Source organism: Protopterus annectens, chromosome 3.part0 (genome assembly GCF_019279795.1).
Source record: "Protopterus annectens isolate FY-2018-M chromosome 3.part0, PAN1.0, whole genome shotgun sequence".
In the NCBI taxonomy this organism is placed as follows: domain Eukaryota; kingdom Metazoa; phylum Chordata; order Ceratodontiformes; family Protopteridae; genus Protopterus; species Protopterus annectens.
In genome coordinates this window covers 713,819,281-713,835,279 of record NC_056731.1, presented here as the reverse complement: position 1 = coordinate 713,835,279, position 15,999 = coordinate 713,819,281, and positions in this window count along the sequence as shown.

The window sequence follows — 15,999 nt, the reverse complement described above, 5'->3', positions numbered from 1 at the left end:
GGGAGAAAGGAGGAACAGAAGATAATTCAAGGTTAAGAAACTAAGTGGGTTGGTTTTCTCAAATGTTCTCTCTGTATTAGGTAAAATGAGCTAATGACACTAGACTGGGAAGAGTGTCCCAGATCAAATTTACAGTAGGGGTGGGCAATTGCAAAGCGACCAAGTATAAGAACAGGATACCATTAGGGAGGGAGGGTGTGAAACTAAATCAGTTATATGATACACTCCTTTGCAGGAAATGAGAACAAACAAACACAAACAGATGTTTAACAAATGTAGAAAATTTCCAGTTAATACCTCACACACAGTGAAACTAGCTAGAAAAGATTTACAAACAGAGTGACAGTAAAAATCTTATTTATCAGGCCCTGTGAGGCAGACAATTTAGTGCAACCATGCAGATTAGTTTATAGCTATAAAATATAGTAAAATGTATGCAGCAGACAATAAAAGTGCTATAAATATCTATAATAAGCAATAACTAATAAAAATAAGCAAAAAAATGATACTTAATGTTATATATCACAGATCAGAGTTTTGCTCAGTGCCCTTCCTCTGATTAGCTCTGTGAGAAATGGCAGAAACACTCACAAGCTTACTTCTTTAAGTAACAGAAAGATGAAACCTGAAACAACTTTAAAAAAAAATCAAAAAAGAACCAATGAGGTGCTTACTCAAAGCCGCAGTCCAGGTAACCCCAATCAGCCAATGACCATAACCACTACACTCTTACTGAAATGCAAAATGGCTTTTGCTAAACTAAGATGGCCTGGAAGTGTCCTGAGACACACAGCATCTGCAAACAAACAACTAGGCCCAGAACACAAGCCTGAATATGCACAAGGCTACAGCTACTACCTACACTACCTAGGCAGAAAAACACTACAGAAATGTTTATCATAGCAAATAAAACAGCAGTGAGCCTTTAAATGAAAGTTTAAAACAGATAAAGGAGCAAGGAAACTCTAGTGAATGCTTTTAACTGCAAACAAATCAGTTATATGATGCACTCCTTGACAGGAAATCAGAACAAGCACAGACAGATTTTTAACAAATGGAGAAATTGTCCAGTTAATAACTCACACACAGTGAAACTAGCTAGAAAATATTTACAAACAGTGTGACAGTAAAAACCTTATTTATCAGGCCTTGTGAGGCAGACAAATTTAGTGCAACTGTGCAGATTAGTTTATAGCTATAAAATACAGTCAATTTCTAACAACATAGTAAAGGGAATGAGGAAATTATTACTCCAGATTTATGACTTACTTTCATTAGAATTCATATTTGCTTTTTGATGTTTTCTGCCTTGTGCCCTTGTTTGCTGCTGAGCAGTGCACAGTCAAGCTTACCAACTCATTACAGCCGAGTAACGTCTACAGGTGTTTCTGCAGTTACCTCCTACTGCTCCTCTGAGCGTCAAATATTGCCTGTTCATATTTGCATTAATAAATCCAAAACCATGCTGCACACAAGGTATCAGAATATATTATCTTGAAGCATATATGATGGCAAACACAACTGTATTGATATATGACCTCTGTTAATAACTATTTGTTAGAACTGTAAGGTGATAAATTCATTTTTTAAAGGCTGAAGCCACACCCACTAGGAGTTAAAGGTATACACTCAAAAGAGCTCTGCTGGAGGGAATGAGGAAAACAGTGAAAGATTTTATTGGGCAGCCTTCTGTAGCACAAACAGGCTTTGCAGCAATGTGTGGATGTCAGCATCCTGGACAGCACAGAGTGGAGAACACCCGCCTGCTACTAACTGTCCCTGTGGCACAAGTTGTAAGTGCAATGACTTTAGAGACAGAACGCTGGTGATCTAGGGTTCAAATTGAGATAATACTTATTTTTAAAATGGGTATCAGAATGCAATTTCTAACAACATAGATTAGGAAGGAAACACTATATACAAATGGCTATCATAATTATGTTTATTGCAAGACATTCCTCATTTCGGATGGCACAGTGGTGCAGCGGTAGCGTTGTTGCCTCACAGCAAGATGTTCTTTGGTTCGATTCTCAGCTGGGTTGCCTTCTGTGTGGAGTCTACATGTCCTCCCTGTGTTTGTGTGGGTTTCCTCTGGGTGCGCTGGTTTCCTCCCACATTACAAAGACATGTGTCTGGAACATTTCTCCCTGGGCCTCTGCTGAAAACTGACTTTGTTCCAAGTCAGACTTTCCCAGTTAACAAATGTTAAATAAATAAATTAATGCTTTTCTAAGTGGCATATGTCATTACTGATTTAGTTATGAAACAGTTGAATGTGTGTTTAATTGTTAAAATAGGATCATTTTGACAGTGGAATAAAAATGCACTTGCATATCTATGATGGACAAAACACAAGTTAAAATCATCATCTCTTCTCACATAGCCCAACTCTGTGCCATAGTGAGGGATTTATGTATCATACCCTACCTGCATTAATCAGCTCATGAACGTTTAGCTATCTGACATGCATTTACAAACAGTAATACCACCTCTTTCATGGGAAGGCATTTCACAGGACTTCCTAAAGTCACACAGATAGAGGCTTATGTGGAGTAAATCTCCATTCATACTGAATTCAGTTTATCTGAAATGAACATGGTTGAAATGGAGTTCTCCTGTTGCACTGACAAATGATCACCTTGATTGAAATGATGTATTATGTCTACACTATGTTTGATTCCCACATTGATCAAGTAACTTTTTACAATGTGTAATTCCAGAAAGTTATGTGTCAAGTCATCCTATTTAACATACAGAACACAAAGGACAACAAGCTAAGACATTGAGGCTGTGAGTGTTGACCATATGAAAAAGTGTGAATATGTTGAGCATAACACATGGCAAATCTCACTGCCATGTTTCACACCTTCTTTTTTGTTTGATAAAATACCTTTCACTTTGTTAAAAAATGTTCTCTGTGTTTTCCTTCATGCAAATGCAGCTGGCATGGCTGGGCATGTTTTTGCACTAGATGTTAAACGTAAGATCTGAATTTGTCATCAATTCAGACTTAGAATTGCTGTTTGACTTCTGCAGGCATGGCTGGTTTAGATGATGGCACTGAATTTAGAACAGAGAGGTGGGGTGTTGAGTTTTTGTGGCACTTCTCGTGAAGTGCTACAGCTATGGACTGCAGCAGGAGGACTATACTGGGTCTCAGTATAAGACTGAGACTTGGAACAGATTAGCTAAGGCTGTCTTCAGTGTAACTGGCAACCCATGTACTGCAGAGAGTTGTTGTCACCACTATAGTGACCTGAGATGGACAAGAAGGACCTTCTTAGCTGATGGGAAAATGATTTTAGGACTTCTGACATCCTTCATTTGTGCAAGTATACTGACCGATCAGTATTAAATGCTATAGAATGCAGGACATAACCAACACTGTTATTCAATATGCTTTCATACATCTTCTCTTCCTCTATCTTGTTCAGCTTCTGAAGACATTGCAGTGAACTGTGGGGTGCACCATGAGAGGTTAAATCACCAGAGTGAAGAATGGGGTCCATATGCATCAGGTCTTACTGTAACCCTAATAAGTATTGCAATTGTATACAATATAGCAATACTGGAATAAATAGTTACATCTCTGATATTATAACAGTGCAGCTGATTAATGGTATGACAGAGCAAGACCTTCCCATCATAGCTGAATGTGGCAAAGGTGCATAGACTGGATAACCACTGCACAGCTGCAAGCTCGAGGGGTAAGAAAAACAGCTGCACACCAAAACTTCTCCAACGAGCCACCATGATACAGTCTATGCAATTGAGCAATAGAATGTATTAATCACAATAGTCAGCAGTATTCTACAGCAGAGGTAATAATTTAAAGGGCATTTTTGAAAAAATACAGGTAGAGCATACAGTTATTTTAAAATGATGAAGTGTGAATTTTCTATGTATTGCAAATACATAAATGATGGAAACTATGCAATTGTTTGGGGTTATAATATAACCCTCAAATGTCCAGGCATAGTTAACTGTAAGACTAATGGTAGTCTACTTAGCCTCATGTACCTCCTGCCCTGCATTTTACATTGGGAAAACTACTAGAATGCTCAGAGAGTAAATGTATGAACATATTTATGATATTAAAAAATGTAAACCAGCAAATGCATTATACAAGCATTCAAGATCATTAAATACTGCTTTGATTTAATTCATGTCTTAAGTGCTGATTATGTGAATTAATACATTTTATTGCTTGGTTGCATAGATTATATTGTGATGATTTGTTGGAGGAGTTGTGATGTGTGGCTGTATAGATTAGATAATCAGAAGTGTTTCTTTTCCGCAATTATATAGTCATGTGATATGCCATGAATCTAATTATCTCTCTCTTTTTTTTGTCTCACCACACCACTTTCTCTCTCTTTTTTTTTTTTTTTTGGGAGGGGATATTTTCTAGGGCTTACAAAGGTTCTGTTGTCATACTTTACTGCTTACAAAAACTGATAACTGATATGCAGCACAGAGAGGTAGACCAAGCACAGTGGATTGGCCCACCATCACTCCACAGGCTGCAGCACTGACACCCAGCACTTCCAAGCTGTCAGAGCTTCACAACCCCTGTCCTACCTGTTTCATCTGCATTGGGTAGCTCCCCCCTAGCAGATGGTGCACTGATACCCTCCAGGATTAGTATTAGTGAAAGTGCTGATTTTGTCACTCAACAAGAACTGACAGGGCTGGTGGAGGGTATAATGTAAAGAGACCTCAGTGCTCCACATTGGCTATGTAAAAACGGTACTTCTTTACATTGCCAAGATGATACCATGTTGAGCACAGACACAGGAAACTGAAACAGGAAACACTGATGACAGCTCTAAGGGTTTATCCTGTATGACTGTGTCTGTTTCTTCACCTAACCTTCCTACCTGACCTTCACATTCCTAAGCACCTTCTCCAACACTCCTCTCTCTTTGAAAGTAAAACAAATAAAAAATGGGCACTTGTTACACGAAAAAATAAAGACCCATACATAGCACACCACTTCAACTATGTATCTTCATGCCACACTTGATTTGGTACAGTTGGCTCTACAACATTATTCTGTTGTTGTCACCTACCCTTGGTGTGGTGACTGTCCAAATTCTGTAAATTCTGGCTACACTTCTACATTTATGTTGTGAAGAAGTGGATGGTTATAGTTATCTCCCAGTACCGTACTGCAAATTCCTCTGTTCTTTTACCAGTGTCCTCCCCTCTGCTTGCCCCCCATTTTACCACTTTCCTGCCAAACTCATTTTCACACATTTATTCTGGTCAAAAATAGAATCAGACACAGCACACATAGCTAGAAATGGCCCATAAGAAGGCCTTCACTTTCTGTCCTTAACCTTTGCACTGAGTTTGGCATTGCACACTAATGCCGAGTGACAGTGAATGGCTGTTCATGTCCTATGGTTAAACCTGGTCAGTTGTTGCCATCACCTGAAATAGTCCGGTTTTCCTCACTCAGATGTGCTTAAACATTCTGTGCTATTGGAATACAGAGTAAAGGAAGAACACTGTACACCCTCTTAACTTGTGATTTCCCTTGAAGCATGTCTGGTATGTACTATGTATACATTTCACTAGCTATTACTCATGCAACGTGGCTACGCAGCATATTTATAATAGTCATTCCTAGGTATTCTTAAAGTCATGATAAAATATAATTAATCACAGTTTGAATCTCTTTGGAAAATGATAGTCAAACCCTGCTTTAGCTCTGCTTTTTAATTTAACTCAGTGAGCTTACACCTCGTCCATAGAGGAAAGCTAGGTTGATGCATGGATTTTCTCCATTAAGTACTGTCCAGAATGCCACCCATTGACACGAAGCCTGTTTATGCTGTAGGAGACAATCCAAATTTAAGTTTTTTTCACTTTTCCCTTCAGCAGTAAACCTGTTTGTTTGCAGCATACCATCCCGCAAATGGGGAAGGCAAGCATGCCACTTCATTTTTGAATTGAGCTTTTGAGCTAGCATAGAAAAGTATAATACAACATAAAGAACATATGTTTGCAACTTGTTAGGATAAAACAGATTTGTTGTACATATAATAGAAATCACACTATTTCATCTGTGACTCTTATTTGTGCAAAGTTTGTCAGGAAGCATCAATGAACACCACTAAACACTGTTACTTCACAATTGGAATTCAACACATCAAAGTATAATCATGCATGTGCTAACACTTTGCCAAAATCTGTTCAAATACGTTTCTGTGCATTGCACTTTACGAAGACATTTGAAACAGAAATAAGTACTGATCATGGATTATATTACTTCATTATAAGGAAATTGTTAAATGTACTCATGTGAAATACAGTGATCTGTGTGCTTAACTGACCACTTCATTCTGGACAGTTTGCTCTGCACTGCAGCAGTTACACTTACAAATGATCCACAACCATATACAACATTGATACACATAAATCATCATTTCTTATCCCTGGTTCCTGCAGTGGAACATTAAGTAGTGCTTGGTATTGACATTTCATATTACCCATGTATGAGCACATATTATTGCTAATATCAATACCATTCATTAAGGTTTACATACCATCATCATAATCTAATAATCCATGAATGATTCATTGCCCATCCTGTCTTTCACATATGTGTGTGTCTCATCTACACAAGGCAGGTAGCTACATGTCACTTTTAGTTCTTTAGACATTAATGACAGCATAGCTGACATAAGTAAGCCATATGTATGTATTATTGATTATAACATTGCACTTACAGTGTCATATCAACAAATATGGGTTTGCACAAAACCTTTATAATCACAATATCTTCTCTGACACAGACTGAGATGCTAATGCTACCTATACTGTATTGTCACAGGTTAAAAGTCAGACTTCTACAGTGGCACATGCATTAAGTACTGTGTCTTCTAGATTATGTCAGTAGATAGGTAAGGGGTACTAACCTCACAGCAGTCAACTTGTGTGTGTATGGATTTGGGTAGATATGACCTTAACTACTGCTGTCCTCAGTAAAGTAGCAGCCTGCAATTATTTTACATTGCAGGGTGAGTCTACATCAGTGTCAGACCCTTCTCCCAACATCATCTTCTCTGCGACATAACACTGATGTCATCCTCTATAAAATGCACTCTCACAATGTAAAAGTCTGACTTCTGTGGTGGCTCTTGTGTTAAGTACTCTGTCTTCTAGAGTGCATAGCTAGGGGATTCCAATCTCACAGCAGTCAACGTTTGTGTGTCTATGAGATTATGTAAATATGGCCTTGACTACTGCTGGTATCAGTAAAGTAGTAGCCCTGCGACACCTTTACACTGCATGTGAGTCCACATCAGTGTCAGACCCTTCTGTCAACATCATCTTCTCTTGCAGCACAACACTGATGTCATCTTCTATAAAGTGCACTGTCACACTATAAAAGTCAGACTTCTATGGTGGTGCTTGCATTAAATACTCTGTCTTCTAGATTGCATAACTAGATAGGTGATGGGTTCATATCTCACAATAGTCAACTTGTGTGTGTGCATGGGGTTGTGTAAATATGACCTTAACTACTGCCTATCTCAATAAAGTAGCAGCCCTGAGACGTCAATATCAGACCCTTCTCCAACCCTTCTCCAGCATCACCTTCTCTGTAACACCACACTGATGTCATCCTCTATAAAGTGCACTCTCACACTATAAAAGTCAGACTTCTGAAGTGGAGCTTCTGTTAAGGACTGTATTCTCTATTTTGTATAAATATAAAGATGGCTGTTCTGATCTCACAGCAGTCAACTTGTGTATATAGAGTCATGTAAATATAACCTTTACTGGTCTCAATAAAGTAGTAGCCCAAAGAAACTTTTGCAATGCAGGGTGAGTCCAGATCAATGTTAGACCCTTCTCCCAACATCTTTGTCTCTGCAACACAACATTGTTGTCATCCTCTATAAAATACAGTCTCACACTATAAAACTGAGACTTCTGTGGTGGCACTTGTGTCAAGTAATGTGTTCTGTAGTAGGGGGTTCTAATCTCACAGCAGTCAATGCGTGTGTGTGTGTGTGTGTGTGTGTGTGTGGTGTGTGTGTGTGTGTGTGTGTGTGTGTGTGTGTGTGTGTGTGTGTGTGTGTGTGTGTGTATGGATTTGTATAAATATGACCTGACTTACTGCTGCTTTAAATAAAATAGTAGTCTGGAATTAATTTTACAATGCAGGTTGAGTCCACGTCAGTGTCACACCCTTCTCCCAACATCATATTCTCTTTAATGTAACACTGATGTCATCCTCTGTAAAGTGCACTCTTACACTATAAAAGTCAGACTTCTGTGGTGGTGCTTCTGTTAAGTACTGTGCTTTCTAGGTAATATAAGTGCTCAGGTAGGGTGTTTTCTCTAACAGCAATCAACTTGTTTGTGTGATGATGAGTCCATAGCATCACTGCAGGATTAACTCAACTGGTGTGCTCCTTTGACTCCCACTCATGAGGAACATTTAAATGATCAGATCTATCTCACATCCCCCTTTTCATTCTGTCCACAAAAGCATACTCTCTGCCATACACTGATGAGGTCTTCATTTCAATAAATCATTCTGATGCATGTAACACAGTTGTTTATAGATTGTTTATAGATTGTCTGTAGATTGTGTCAGTTAATAGGTAGGGAGTTTGAATATAGCAGTGAAACTCTCATGACTGTGTTTGTGTGTGAGAATGTAAATTGATGCAAGAGTGTTTTATATCTCTTAGTATTGACAATATTTACAATTCCACTTAGCTATAGAAGTCATTTCTGCACATACCTCTCCTTTGCATAAAACAGCTGATGTCATCCTTCCCAAGATGCAGTCCGACCTCTACTGTGGCATGTGCATCTAATATACTTATGTATAGATTGTTTCAGTACACAGGTAGGGAGTTCAAGTACATGAATGAATGTCATCTGTTAGTGTGTGTTTTCTTTCTTGTACTGTCCAGAACAGACTGCAAATACATATAAGAGGTATATCTACACAGTGTGTTTGTGCTGTGTGACCACTTTTTGCAGAACCATTACAATAATACACAGTGGTAATGTCATCCATTGAAATATGCAGTGCCCCAGGTATGAAATAAATCAGTAGTTGTGCTTGTATTTCAGCAAACCTTCATTAGCCTGGAATGTTAGCTATATAATTCAAATCTTGGTGTCACTGCTTACAGCCGGTGTACATGTTGTTAAGAGGGTTGTTAACAGTGTTGTAATCCATGTGCTATGTTCATGTGTAGATGTTGTTTCCTGTTTATTCTACATTTCTTTGGAAAGACTGTACTGAAGACTGATGCTGTCATTTGAAGAGATTGTAATTCCATAACAGTTGTAATGAGACATCTCCTCTGGACTGGTGACATGAGACGATATAACATATGTTGTTGCCTAGGGAAGGTATGCGTTCCAATACTGGATTATATCCACATTGTACATGATTGCTGTTCTACCATCACAATGACAACAGCAGGGACTACAGATGTGTTTGGGTATACCTAGCATCAGAAAATGTTGTTTGACGTACAGCAAGATTCGGTTTAAGTAATTAGAGGGACACATATTCCTCGCTTCATACACATGACATAATGTTTTCCCATAACCAGACATATGACAATTGTCGATGCACTTATGTGATTCCATTATGGTGCTGATTTTCTCAACACTTAGGCAAGTGTCCCAAACCAGCAGTGAGTGACTGTAAGCATTTGTGTCCTTAACTGTTCTGCATGAAAGACATTCTCCCCATTTATATTTTGTACATATAGAGTGGCATCAGATAGAAATTATGGGTAAATAAAGTACAGCTGATTGAATGACTTCACTTAGGGGGAGTTAACAGCTGCAATAACAGTTCTACTGTGGCAGATGTTATTAACAGCCATTTTGTTATTTGGAGGAGTTGTACAGCTTGATGCTCATTTTTAGCATAGGGGTTCATTTTGTGTGAATGTACTGACATCACTCAACAACAATTACATCACTTCAGTCTTATCCCTTGATATCTTGCATGAACATGTGAACATAGCTTTGAAATTCATGGCAGAAGACATTTCTTCTACCAATGTCGCGGTGAGAGTGCTAATTTGGCACATGCATTGAGTCCTGTGGTGGTATGTGTACAGACATACAGAGAAACCTTTCATGACCATGGAACATTGATATAGGACTGATCACAATTATGTTCACATAAGCATACTTATTTAATTGCCATCAGTCTGACATGCTGATATGACATTCATTATCAGGGATCATTTCTTAATGCACACATTAATTTCATTTGTTTGTCACAATACCTGTTGCTACCTCCTGTTACAGATGTCAAGAGTACACAGCTCCAGAAAATACATTGCATCAGTTCTGTGGTGTTTTGATCTCTTATCTGTTGGCAAAATAACTGTATCAGGCAGGACGGCCTTACACAAGGGTGTTACATATGTAACACTCTGCTCCCATATTTGTAATGCCACACATGCCTACATATGGGATGCATTACCAGTAGAATATTTTCTTGCATAATTCCCTTCAAGTGTGATTCTTCTCATACGTGTGCTTGGCCTATTTATGTGGCATACACAATTAATACACAGGTCAGTATTGACATTGATGGGATGGGTCTGATTCTTGCAAAAGGAGATGTAACTTCTGAGCCATTTGTATTTTCCAACATGTTATATTGATGAAATGCACACTGTACAAATATCCCATAATGTATGTGCTGCCCTATTGAACTCAGCATGCCAATAACATTCATATGTCATGTAATTCCAAACTGTTATAATGTGAATTTGTATAACTGTCACATCCTATAATATCATGTTTGCTTTTATTTACATACATTTGCTAAGGAAGTGTGACTACCATTAATTATTATGACGTTCATATTCCAAAATTTTATTATTACAATTTTTTTGTGACATAAGCACCATCATGTCGGTTATCTTACTGGAATTTGAACATTTACCGTCCCCTCTTACATATTTCTGTATACATCTCTTTGATTTCTGGGCACATTGTCCTCATAATACTTTCTCTGTCTGGTAACCCATGTATTGTATTTGCCCTTGTCATTCCCCCCTCCCCTCTTACTTATTTCTGTATTTGTATGTTTTATTTATGAGCACTGTATACTCAATACACTTTCCCTGCCTGTGTACAGTATGCAGTATTTGCTTTACGTAGCTCTTCATGCTGTCTGCACGAGCGTGCTTAACAAGTTTGCCCATAGGCCAGCCTCTTTGTTTATTGTGTGTGCTCACGCTGCCAACACTGTAACTGGCAGTGAAAACGTGTTTGTATTCATGTTAGCATGATGAGCAGCATGTACTGCTCATCGTGCAGAAACATGAACTTCATGTAAGCTTTGCAAGAAGCCTACATGATTGTTTATGAATCCTACAGGGACTCTTCAGTTACCAGTATTTGTACGTTTTTACTACCATAATTTTCTTGTCTTGTTTCTATTTGTCTTTGCCAATGCACATCTATCAACTACACAGTCCACCAAACTGATGTATACATATGTGACTCCCTGCCTAATGGTCTGAATTGTTATCTCTTATGCCTTCTACTACTTGTCTTTATTAGCCTTGCCTGTTTACTGCACGGACTGAAAAAATATTGCCCTGCATCAGATTGTATAATATTTCTATTTTTTTACAACCATTATAGGAGAACTAGCTCCTCAAGAACCATTTCTTTAGTCATACTATTTGCTTCCATATTTTTAACATCGTCTTAATTTAACCAGGTTGTATTCTTTTGTTTTTACCATGTTGCAGAGGAAAGTGGCAAGTAATTACAGTCACCTGAACTGATACCGCATTACATAGTTTCTGTACTCTTAACTACCTCATACCACTTTATTAGTCGTTACAGTCGTAAATATTTTCTTCCAAATTAAACAATGACTGATCACATGTTAACATAATAGATTCAGCACTTCTTGAAAAAGTCCCTGTCTAATAGATCCTTAATACAAAATCTATCAGATTGTTTAAGTAGTATTTTAAATTCTGAAACAATTATCTTCTGTTCAATTATATCAAACAAGCTTATTAATATCTGTCCCTGATTTAAAAAAAATGTTCTGTTCTTTCTCGGTTTATAAGCTTTACCTCATAAAACCACCAACAAATACATTTTGTATGTGTAATTACTTGACAGAAATATCACATTAAGTAGTAACTTACATAATAATATTGTCTCTTCTGATATGATTTAGAATGGATATTCCTTATATGCAAGCAGCTAACTAATCAATCTGTATTTCTTTATGTATGAGTATTAGTTACTAACAATGGTCCCTACAATATTTATACATAACCAACAAATACTACACTGCAGTCTCTGCAATATACAAACTTTCCTTTATCAGTACCTTGTCAAAAATGGATTTTCCATCCACCCACTTCTCCTGCTTGTCATGCTAGTCACATTGCATTGATTTGGTGACACATGACTGCTCCTTGCTTATGGTTGCTTGTGATGAGTATCATTTACAGCCTCTGGGGAGTGTGTAGTATTTCCTGATTAAACAGTAAAATGGGGAAGCAAGGCATTCATTAAAACACTATTTTAAAGACTGGACATAAGACATACAATTTCATCTTAGGCCCTTAGTATCCCAGCACCACATACAAAGGGACTGTAGCAACAAGGGTAACAAAAGATAAATAGTTAAAATAATCAGAGTAATCACACTACTAAAGTAGAACCAAAATACAATTTTACACCATCAATACACTATAGTAACTATTTGCAGCCCTATTTTAGTAAGTGGCCACTCAGAAAAAAACATCACTTATTCAGTCCCTGGGTTGTGTATAGTAATTAAACTAACCAAAGGATGAACGAGAAACTAAAATAACAAAATCCAAAGCAACAGTTCCATCCCGTACACTTCACGCTGTAAAGCCCAGATGTATCCATGAGACATTCTTATTGGACTAGAGCTCAACTGGTTGAGCTAACAAAAGGCCCAACACATTATAGCATAAAGCATTATTTCTGTGGCATAACAACATATTCTGTCATATAGCAGTAGTGTGTCTCAGAGTTTAAAGCGTATTGGTCATGTTTGGAAGCATCTTTATTTTGCAAAGAATACATTTCCCTTTTGTACCTCTCATGATGAAGTTACAAGAGATTTTGCAAAAAGATGGATATTGTAGGGTGCTGCTTGCCTTTTTATTTTCACTGTTTGTTCAGTTTTTTTGTTTTATAATCACGCCCACACAATGATATCATGGTAGATACTAAGCAAAACTTTACATACAAATGGAAAACATTATGGATAATTAAAATAACTTACTTCTTTAGAGGAGCTGCATCTTATTTACATTGTGGTTTCACTACTGCATCACCATGTGTTAATTTTCAAAGTGAAATGCTCCATCTGCAAGAACTAGCTAGGAACCTGCCTATCTAGGAAGAAAGGCACTACTTCTGTTGCATATAAAACAGCAAAACAGCAGTTTACACATTAATTTAGGTAGTGAGCCATTGTGGAATCAGTCTTTTGTGATGTCAGGGATGGGATTTTCAATTCTGAGAAAAATATTCAGGGGTCCACCCTTACCAAAAAAAGCAACACACTTTTTCCTTCAAAAAATGAATAATTTACCTTTGTGTATGGTAGGGGCATTCAATCCATCTCCAAAGGTCCATTACTTAACAAGTACTTTAGAACACGATCAATATACTGTAACTGTTGTATTATGTATAGACTAATACAATGTCTGTACTTCTCAGCATTCACATATACAGAATTATAGTGTGCTATGCTTCTCAAACCATTATGGATAAAGGAGAACTGCGTAGTCATCTGATGTCTAAGTGTATAGGCATCAGCGAAAGACAATGCTATTCTACATATTTAGAAAAGATGTACATTATAGTTGAGAGGAAAATAAGTGGCTTAAATTGCTTATGTTCAATATTAACTACATGAACTCCAATATTTACAAAATGACCTGCAATGGGCTATGAACCCAAACATAAGAGATCGTCACTTACTGTGACTCATTGCTTAACCAGTTGAGCTAATTGACATAAATGCTGATTCCTCTTTGTAATACGAATATTTATGGCATAACATCCATAGCTTTATGTACATAATGTTTAGCACATTTGCATTACTCTTATCAATACAGGCACCTATGAAATTAAATTTAAACAGTCCTATAAACACATACAGCTATGAAATACATTTGTTATGATGTAGGTGTTAAGACATTGATTATGAGACTTACTGTGGACATACACAGGTTGGTGTTGGACCTTTGTGACCCTCCAGTGAAGACCCTTAGTGTTTCTACTGTGAAGGTCATTGTATCGGTGTCAGAGTTGCATGCCAGTCTGGAAATCCCAGTCTGTCTGTGGTGCTCCCTCACAATCCAATTCCAAATCTCTATCATAGCAAAGTTCCTTGGGCATGCTCACATCCACTGCTCATGTCCAACATAGACAATGAGCATCTGGTTGGTCTCCACCTTGGCCCAGTTCAGCACCCAGACACACTGAAACTTTCTCTCAGTTGACATATTCACTCTTCAAGGAAGAAGTTTGTCAAAGAACACCTTAAGATAAATGCTGAGGTTCCACTCAGTTTGGTAGTAGCAATTCTATGACCAAGAAATGTATCCAAATCACATTTTAAAATTGGTACATATAAAATGGTATAAGACTACAGGAGGGCATCAGGCATGTGTCATAGATAGTGCCACTGACTGGTACCTATTGGGTAATTGTGTAGATTACCTTCCCTTTATGCTGAGCTATTCGTTAATACAACAAAATGTCTAGAAGTTACACTGATGTGTGCAAATGGGATTCCAAAACATTGAATGTTAATGAAGCTCATTAATTATGTACAGTACAAATGGTAGTTAAAAGTGCACATAGGTGCACTCACTGTAAGGTATAGCTGACTTACAGCTAGCTTTAAAGGTAAACTGTCACCTTATAGCATTCATGTGGGGGGCTACACTTTTGACATTAAATATCTATTTTATAATTAATGCTTAGAATTCAAATTACACATGTTGACAGGCCTTTTGAGGTCAAATATGTCTGCAATAGGAACTGGCTGTTACTTAGTGGATGGTTGAAGGATTGAACAATATGCATGCAGATGAGTATATGGCTAAAAGCAAATAGATCTAGTAAAAAGTGGATGAAAACCACACTAAATTATATCAGTAGTAAATTCTGGTGCACCTTGATCGTCTGGAATGCTAAAGAACGATGACTTCCGAAGGATTCTCTAAGTTGTATGTTAGCAGTGTTTGGTACTTTCTGATGGTTACCAATGCATGTACCGTAGATAAAGACAGAATGAAAAGGTATTCATAGTTCATTATGACTAACCTGCACGGTCTGAGTTATGCTTATAGAGAACAATGAATTCTGAGGTATTCTGTAAGGTTACGTTTAATGCATAGTTCATGGATACACTCTGGTGCTTAGTACAATAGTGGCAGTTTTAATACATTCAATCTAAAATATAGACAATGTGAAGATTGTTTTGACTGTTCACTGCTTATAGTGTTGAGATGTAAAGTAATGAGTGTGTGGTACAAGGGTTGTGTGTTTGTTCTATAGTTGTAATATCCTCTGCAATGGTTTTACATCCCACATATGACCTATACATGTAATGTGATAATGTCATACATATTTAGACATTGTTTTCATATCTATTATGTTCTTAAATACATATGATCAAGGATTATTTTGAATGACCCACATCAGTAATGAAAGCAGAGCAAATAACTTTACTAATGCTTATAACATCATCACGCCATTTGTCAGCCTCCATACAATGTGTAACTTGTACATATAACACTGTCTTCCAGTGTTGTATGCTTTTTCCATACAAAGGGACATCTGGACAACATGTACACCACTTGCCATGCAGGTGTCTCCATATACTAACGATTATTATAATTCATGGCTGTCTCTGCCTCTTCCACCTGTCATGACAGTGGGTTATGCTCAAATGTTGATTTG